A 9,188-nucleotide genomic window follows, 5' to 3' on the forward strand; every position below is an offset into this window, starting at 1 on the left:
ATGAAATCAAGAGTTTCAGTTTTGTGTCTGTGGCTTGTGGAGGGCTTCTTTTTTTTTCTTCCTTTTTTTTTGGCTTTTCTCTTTTGCAACTGCCTCTTTTCAGCATTTGTATGGAAATTGTCCCATCGCACAATTTAATGCAGCAATAGTTTGACCTGGTAGGTGTCCCAACTTCAATATAGCAGATTGTTGTTTATTTTTGCCCTCCCCAGGAACATTAAAAAACAATCTGGGTCATGAATAAAAAGATGTTTTCTTTTTTCTTTCCTTTTTGCGCTATTAATGCCTTTGAAGGAGAGAGGTGTGGCTGGCACCAGAGACCCCCTGACTCTTTCCCATCAGGGTTACATGGAAGGGACCTGACTGGGACAGTCCCACAGCTCTGCTTTGCCGCAGGGTGCAGCAAGGGGGAGTAAATTCCAGGGAAGGCCAGTGGTTATGGAGGGCAACCTCTCCCTGGAATATTAATGCATGCCTTCAGCCTCCCTGCCTCCCTCCAGCTGCTTTTCCGTAGGTATTTGCGTTTGTTGCATTCTGGTTTGCTTCTTGCTTCTCGGAGCAGTTTACAAACCAAACCCATTTTGCACTGTTTCCCTCTACTTCTGCCTCAATTCCTGGCTGCCAGGCACCTTCCCCAGCAGTCAGAGCCAGCCTTCACTGGAAACCTGAGCCCCTGGCCACCACAGTCTGTGGGTGTCTTCCCACAGGCCAGCGCATGGCAGTGAAACTGGGTCTGCAGCCCCGTCCTTCCTTCTGGATCCCAACACGTGCTCCTAAAGTCCTGCATGCAGTGGCCAGGTGAAGAGGACCAAGGCAGTATCTGAAGAGACATTCAACAGCGCTGCTACCAATGCCTCAGCCGGGCTGGAAAGTGTCCTTCCAAACGCCTCTACATGGGGAGCTGGTGCTGTTACGGACACCCCTTTCTGTGAGGCTGTTTGTGTTTCTGTTTGGAGGTGACCAAAATCGTTGCTCTTTTCTTGCTGGAAAAGCTCTGTGTGGTTTTCATCACAACGCCACTGGCTGCCTTTCCATTTGCTTGCTTCTTTTTTGGCAAAAAGCTATTGTGTTATCGTTGGAAAACTGTCCAGGACACTGGTACAAGGAGGAAGGTCTGGCTCCTTGGCTGCTGTGTGCCTAGGTTTCAGGCTGAGCATGGGGACCGGTTGTTGGGTATCCGGTTGGACTAAAATGTGGGCATCTACGCAGCTCAGCTGTGCTCAAAGCTCCCCATTTCATCAGCTTGAGAGCTTCGGTGCTTTGCTCTCGAGTGACCTGGCATGGGACACTTCCAGACAGGGAACACCATGACTAAGCTTCGGGGCTTCCTTTTTTGCCTCTTTTTTGGGTTTTTTTTTTTGTGGGTGTTGGTGGTGGTTGTTGTTGTTTTATATTTTTTTAAACTTCAGCAGTGTTTTTGGAGAGAATTGGAGAAGCTTTCGTTTTGGGGAGCTGGGACACCAGTTTTAGTAATGAGGATGATTCTGTGTAGCGTTTGAAGTGGAAATGCATGCAGATTTGAAGGATGTATGCTCCCAGCAATGTTCTGGAAAGCCTTGATTGTTAGAACAATTTAATAAAGCGATGAGTTTCTCCCACCCACCCCACCCCCTGCTTGCCCGTCCTCTCTCCAGGGCTCAGCCTGCAATCTCTGCTGTGAAGTTTCCCCTCATCTGCCAAGTACTACCTTCAAGATGGGGGAGTTCCCTGGAGCTGAAAGACAAAAGGATTTGCAATCAAAGTCTTGGAATAGAAAGGGAAAAAAAAAAAACAAGAAGAAGAAGAAGAAGAAGAAAAAAAGGCTTCAAAAAGTTTTTCCACATACATCCATGCTGTCTGGGCAGCTTGGAAGTGGAGCCAGGGAGAACTGAGGATTCTTCTTGCCCCATTTACAGTGAGGATATGTGGACACAGCCATGGGGGGGATGGTTGAATCCCATGACACTGGGTGTCCCAGCCAATGGATCCACAAAGGCTCATGGGTGTTGGCTGCCAAAGCCTTTTCTCTCCTTTTGTGGCCCCATGATGAAAAGAGGATGATAGAGTTTAATTGAGGGGGACACACACTTGCCTTTATATGCACCGTTGTGCCTGCTTGACTTTTAAGAGAACATGCTCTCTGCTTTGGTGTGAACAAAATAAGGCTCGAGCTCTGTGGGTGAAGCAGAAGGGAGGGGAACAAGGTGTGTGTTAGAGCTGGAATTCTTACTCTATATGCCCAGTCTCATGCTCATTTTTAACCCAAATTGAGAAGTAAAAAAAATTGAGCAGTAAAAGTCTGCAATTGAAGTCGACTGTACTTTTAAAAAGTCCTAAAAGCAAAGGAGGTAATAACCATAGCCTTGTTAGGGAAATGAGAGAGAAGATGCGGTATAAGAAAAGCAATTCAGAGGTTAGTGGTAAGAGAGCAGGACAATCTTGTTTCGTTCTCACAGATCTGCAGTGCTGTGGTAAATCTATCCCCAGCAGCTTGCTGACCAGCTGCAACATGGAAGATGACAAAGTTTGGGGCATTCACAAAAATGATTGCAGTACAGCCTTCATGGCATCTCTGAAAGGCCTTTATGAGGTCTGTCTCCTTGCATGAAAGGAAGCTCTGGTGCTGATGCAGCTGGAAAGCCACCTCTGCAACCAGTGTGATGACTTTTGCCTTTCTCCCTTCTGATATTATTTACCTTGCTCTTGGTTTGAAGTCCCCAAAGCCAGGATGAAGCCCCGCGTTCCCGCCCCCCCCCCCCCCCCCCCCCCCCTTCTCCCTCGTTATTCTTTAACTTTCTAAGGCGACTGTCCTCTCTGTTCACCCGGCTGCAGCGCCAGAGGCGAGGGTGCGTGGAGACTGTTTATCTGCTGTCAGTCTATAACGCAGCATCCCTCACCCCCGGGGTCACCCGAGGGATTGACACCTTAACCCAGGGGCCTGGATTCCACACTGCCCTCCTTAGAGATGCACCAGGCTGTCAGTAACGAGGCCACAGGTTTATTCAACTGAGATCTCCAGATCTCAAAAGATAATCTGGGAATAATTGGGACTTAAGGAACTTGTGGGAATCTGATTTTTTTGCAATGCTGCCTTTCATGAAACAGATGGACATCTTATTTCTCTCTAATTTGATGGGCTTTCTTGACAAAATGGCAGAGGTTGCACTTTGCTACAATAATAACCTGCCACTCAGACTTTGTAAAGGGTTTGTGTAGATTTCTTCTTAATTAGACCGTGTCTCACTATCAGCGAGGAGATGCGTGCATGTGTGCGGAGCGGGTATATTCTGAGCAGCTTCTCTGCATGATGGAGCCTAGAAAAGTGGAGAAAAATCAGGGGGCTTTCATGTTTGTGTCAGGTTGGGGTTTTTTTAAGTCTCATTTGAAAAATAAAGATTGGGATGTGAGCTCATTGTCTAGATGATAATGTATTCATGGATTTGCTCCTTCTGCCCTGCGACTAAACAACAGTGAGGGGCAGCTTTGCATGGGCTGGGGGGCAAGTCTGAAAGCTTTGCAAACCATTGGGATTACTCTTAGGTTTGCAAAACCCACTTTTCACTTGCAAAAAACTTTCCAATCCTGCCATTTAACCCCTGACCTTCTCTTCTGCTTCCCTTTCCCTCCTCTTTCTTCCTCCACCGAAGTGGATCCTCTTTGCAGAGCATGGGACCTGAGTCTCCTCTCAAGCACACTGGTGTAAGACAGCAGCACACTCTTCTTGCTGCCCACTATGCAAGTGAAAAGCAATAGCGAACTTTTTTAATTACTCAGATGTTCAAGCTCCTTAATCAAGCTCCAAGTAGTGATGACTGGTTAAATAACCAAACAAAACCCAGCAGCTACTAAAAATAGACAGATTTGGTGTTATTTTTGTTTAGCTCATTTCTGCGCTGTTAAGAGACTGTGTTTTCAGCTTTTCTGCATGGCCAGATGAACCAGTGAATGGCTGAAAGCTGAGCTTAACCGTGCAATTGCTTGACTTCAGAGACTAAGACACAAGAAGGCTGCCCAGTACCAGGGGATGGTACCACTGCAAACTGTAACCTGTTCTGCATGCGAGGAAATGAAACAACTCCATGCTCTAAGGTGAGGTGAGCCTAACAGTAGCTCCACAACTTCATTAGCATTTCCCTCCCCTCATGTTCACCGCTCAGAAACAGAATGCAACATTTGCAGGATACCCAGGTCCCCAAGGAAGGAGGAGCCAACAGAGGTGACAAGCAAGTCTAATCATATCCTCTGTCAACAGCACTGTGGCATCTTCATTCAGTTTACCCTTTTTTCAGCCTCCTGCATGTTTTGTCAGCTGTCATAACCAGGCTTCCCACAGCAGGTCCTGCTCCTGGCAGGGCTGACTGTGCTTCCTGCATCCATAGCAAGGATGAAGGGCTTTCTGAAGTAAACCTGAAAAGTGCATGTCCCATGTGTGTTGTGCTGCTTTTTCAGACAAGTTGGCTAAAGCTGACTTCATGAGATGCTGCAGCCCCTGGTCCGAGGGAGCTGCCCCTGTGGAATCTATTGAATCAGGGTGCACGTGCACAGGCATCAGACTTTCACCAAGGGCTCATCTTTCACCTTATTAATAGACAATTATTCCTATCAAGAATCAAAAACTGGGTGGGTGCAAGCTGTCACCCCCCCCCCAACAGGAATTTTAACTCGATGGCAGTAACCAGTGTTGGGGTAACGTCCCTTTCCCCCACTTGGTGCATCTGCACAGACTGCATGAGGCTAGTCCTGGCCAGTGCTTGTGGCCCGCTTTCATGACTGGATGGCCCATGTGCTTTTTGCCATGAGTTCCTTTCCTTAGCAGAGGATGACAGAGTAAACTAGTAACAATTAGTTGAGTCACCATGTCTTCACAGGAGCTTTCTCTTCTACTGCTTGTCTCAAGGTTCCAATTAATTCTTCCCGGAGCTGCTTCTGGCTGGGAGCTTTGTCTGGGATGGTGTTCCTGGGAGGTTTTTTGGAGGATGTTTTGGGAGGTTTGGGCTGTGTTTTGTAGAACAAAAGGCCTGCCACTCCCCCATCCTATCTAGCAACTCTTGGGTATCCTGGGCCATCATTAAGACCCTACAGTCCCTGGTGTTGAGGCAGCCCGGGGCAGTGTGTTAGATGCCTGGAGAGCTTTGTGCCTCCCATGCCTGCCAGCAGCCTGGAGCACCGAGGGGCCGGTGTGCCACACAGCCGTGCCCTTGGGACTGTGGCTGCTAAAAACAAGTTTTCTCCATGCTTCCCATCACCTTGGGCTCAAGACATTTTCCCTCTGACTCTTAGCCCTTTGCAAACCTCCGGGGCAGCCATGTTCAAACAGACCACAGCACTCCTCCATGCTGCAGAGGAGCAAAAGTCTAAAGCCAGGTCAGAGCCATCGTACCACCTCCTGCAAACGCAGACCTGGCATGCCGGACCAGGGCTGTGTGATGGAATGGCTGCTGGTGGGCTCTTCCACCATTACAGCCCTTTCCACAAGCGGGTACCATCATGAAGGGTCTCGGCTTGATTTATTCTTTCCCAGAGATGAGGTGGCATGAAGGATTTAAAGAAGCCTATCTAATAGAGTGCTGGAAATTATAAATCAGTGGGGCTTTGTAAAGGTTATTACTTTAAACAAAGAGGGGGCTGAATGGAGCCAATTAAACGGCACCTGAATTGATAAACAAACTGGTTATTGTAGGGGGCTATTCTGCAGCTCTGGCGGTCCCCCCTTGCTCGGATGCCGATGAATACGGAGCAAGGCCTGGGGAGAAATTTACATGTGATTGGAGTTTAATGGGCCGCAACAGGCCTCCCATCCATCCCATCGCCATGGAAACCAGCCCTTTCTCAAGATTTTAAACAGTCTGAAATGTCCTTTTATTGTCTGCTTCAAATGTGTCATGTGAGCCCAACGGGGTGGGCGCTTGTATGTATCAATTTGTTTCTGTCTCCAGGCATGGCATTGCGAGGCCATGAATATATGTGGGGGGACGTGGGGACAAAGGGCCCAGCTGATGGGGCTCCATGGAGACCCCGCTGCCCCGCGCGCAGGAATGGTGACATATGGTCCGCCCTGACCCCGGGCAGCCCCACAATAGGCAACCACGCTGCCCTGCTCTGCCGCGCCAGCCATCCGTCCCCCCTTCCCCGATGGCTATTCATCCCTTGGCCAAGTCAACTCACCCAGCCTGCTACCCTGCTTGTTTGGGGTTGTGGGTTTGGGTTGGTTTTTTTGTTTTGTTTTGTTTTTTTAATAAAAAAAATCTCGTCCACTGATCACTAGAGTCTGGTGAAGGGAAGAATGAGAGAGAGAAAAGAAATAAAGGCAGAAAAGAAGAGGCTCTCCATGTCCCAGAGATGTTAGCTTTCCACTTGATTGGAAGCTGAATGAATGTGAACATTGGAGCAGCACGAACACTGGGTGGGAGCAGGAGAAACATCCCCCAGTACTGGAATGGTTAAGTTGGATCAAGCTGAGGGTCCACCTGGCTCTGGACCGTGTCTGCTACAGCAGTCAGCATCGAACACCTCTGACAAGGACAAGGAACCTGAAGCGATATTCGCTCCCACACCCAAATTTGAATTTTTCCAGGTGACTTGCATGTCAAGCTGGATCATTTTGCATTGTTTTACCCCCCCTGACAAAAAACGTGAGCTGTGCAACTCTGAAACCTGTTTTCCTATAAATGCCTCACCTGTGAGCTCCGCTCAGCCTGTGGTTGCAATGGGCAGTGAATCCACCAGCTGACGGGATTTGCATGCAGGCACGGAATCCAGTCGCCTGTCGTGTTCTTCCTCCAGCAACGTTCGTCTGAGAGTGAGACACGGGTGCAGATAATTTATAAGTGAATCTGAAAGTCAGACACACAGAAGTCACCAGAAACAGGCTGCCACAGTAAGGTCGTGCAGGCACTAGTGGGAAAGCTGGAAGGGCCCCGGGTGAGCAGGCATGCGAGTCGGGCAGCTGTCATCAGGAGTACACAGGACTGGGCTGGGAACGAGCAGGAGCTGGCAAAACCGGGGAAGAAACTCTTCTTTCAGAATAATGAATCTACTGAAGAAAACCTTCCACGAGCAGGGAAAAATGCAAAATCTCTTCAACCATGCACTGCAACTTATTTGCCAAACTTTATGTAATACTCGCAATATAACGTGGTTACTGTCTGTTTCTTAAGAAGAGAATTTTTTCCAAATGTGACTATGAGACAGGATGCTGTCTGTCATATTAAAATACCAGTCAGTTCTTCATTGCTTTCCACCCCTAGTCATCTTCTGCTTTCAAAGCCATCCTGTACTCTGCTGCGGACGTGAAACTGGTGTTAAAGTGGGACTGGAGATAAGCTGCAATCCCCCTTTCATCTCTGGGCTGTGAGTTTGTCTACAGCTGTATGACAAGGGAAGGTTGTTTCCTGGCGGTTTGGTAGTCTGTATGTGTTGAGCCCATCAGATCTGAGAGAGCAAACAAATCTGGTGTCCCCTGTACCTCTTGTCTCATAAAGGTTACCGCAGTCAGAGCAGAAACTGAGAGGGAATTCCTGAAGGTCAGGGCTGAACCTCTTGGCAGTGCAGTGCAACATACCTGTACCAGAGGCTGCTCTTCAGGAGACCAGGAGATCTGACACCTGCTAGGGCAGGATCTGGGCTGTAGGAGAGCTCCTGCCTTCTAGATCCCAGGACAGGTCTTTCCTGCTGCATTTCAGGCACTTGCAAATCAGTTTATTTTACACATTCTTCATGTTACCTCTCCCACTGTTTTGCTTTCCCTACCAGAGGGTATGAGCAGATAGAGCAAACCAGCTACAAGCTGCTGAACTGAACCATGTTAGCAACTTGCAGCAATGCATATAGCCAAGGAAGAGAGCTTAACTCCTCCGCGGTGACTCAGTAAGCTGCTCTGCCCTGCTCCTTGCAGGTGTCTGTGCACATCTAAGGTGCAGGTAAATGGCTTTGCATCAGGGTAACCATGTGGTTTTAAAACTGATTGAAATTAAACTGGTGCAATCCCCTTAGTTTGGGGGGAGAAAAAAAAAAAAAAAGGGGCTTCTTTAGTCTCAGCTTTCATTAATATATTCCAGACTTGAGCTTAGCTTGAGATTTAATACCTTAATTTGAAAGCTACCAGATTCTCCTGGGGAAAACAAGTTCTTATCCTTGGAAGACCTTACTGAAAAGTCTTTATTCATGATATCTATTAGCCTAATTTGATTTGGTTTGATTTTTTTAAAGAAGTCTGATCCTGTTCTTAAGCTTGGATCCATGGAGGTCAGGCAACCAGCAGTACATCTGCCCATGACAGCAAAGCACCCTCTCTTTTGCATGTAATGGGCTTGCCATTTGCTTAGGAGTGATTTTCCTATCAAGTTTATTGCCATTCCTTGCATTTGAAAGAAAATTGCTCTTACTTGGCTGGTGGCATCTGAGCAGGAGAATAAAAGGGAAGGCTACAATCTTGCAAAAGGCGCTCACCTGCAAGATGAAACTGGAGTGTAATGGATCTGTTTTCACATCATAGCCCATAAGTCCAGTGAGTTTCATTTTTAAATAGATTCTGGGTAATACACCATGTCACCAGCCGTCTGCAGCATGATTTAATTGTCGGCTAAAGAGAAAAGGAAGGTTGTAAGGTGAGACTGAAAGAGAGGAAGTGATGTCAATACAACATCACATCCTGACATTTAGTACGCTCTGCCGCTTCAAAGTTCAGGAATGAATCCTTCTCTCTTGCTAACTAATTACCCGAGGCACTTCCAACATCCCTTCTGCTAATCAAGAATAGTGCACGCTATAAATGTAGAGGGAGGAAATGGCTAGCATGCGACATGTGGGAATTGCACAGTTTAGTCTTTCTGTAGTCTCTGGAATTGCTGCCTAAAAGTGCAGATGCAATGGCACCTAGCTTAGTCTTTAAGGAATGGATAGGAGGAGATTTTCTGATGGAAAAAGGATGGAAATTTGTACAGTGAGGAAACTATTTCTCGTCAGAAACTTCTTTCTGAGTGAAATCTGATTTACAAAGCCTGGGCAGAAGGCTAAGACTTAGTTTCTCCTTTGCAGACTGGATAGATGCTCGGTAACATGGAGTTATAATCAAAGCAATAAGAATAAAACAAAAATTCCTGGTTTATGGCATCCATTTGGTCCTTAATGGATTAATGTTCTCTGTGTTTCTCGCAGGCTTTAACATTTGTGCCCGTTGTAAACTGCATTTTTCTCTCTTCTGCTCTTGT

At 47.3% G+C, this 9,188-nt stretch overlaps 1 long non-coding RNA gene across 1 annotated transcript; it reads right to left on the reverse strand.

Annotated features, from left to right (window-relative positions):
- Positions 1 to 1,721: 1,721 nt before the first annotated feature.
- Positions 1,722 to 8,566, reverse strand: LOC130146279 (uncharacterized). Its single transcript, XR_008820850.1, has 3 exons — positions 8,428 to 8,566; positions 6,657 to 6,772; positions 1,722 to 2,152 (listed from the first exon to the last, which is right to left on the reverse strand). It is a non-coding gene; the product is annotated as an uncharacterized LOC130146279 (long non-coding RNA).
- Positions 8,567 to 9,188: the final 622 nt, after the last annotated feature.

The sequence above is a fragment of the Falco biarmicus genome, chromosome 3, assembly GCF_023638135.1.
Source record: "Falco biarmicus isolate bFalBia1 chromosome 3, bFalBia1.pri, whole genome shotgun sequence".
Taxonomy (NCBI): Eukaryota; Metazoa; Chordata; class Aves; order Falconiformes; family Falconidae; genus Falco; species Falco biarmicus.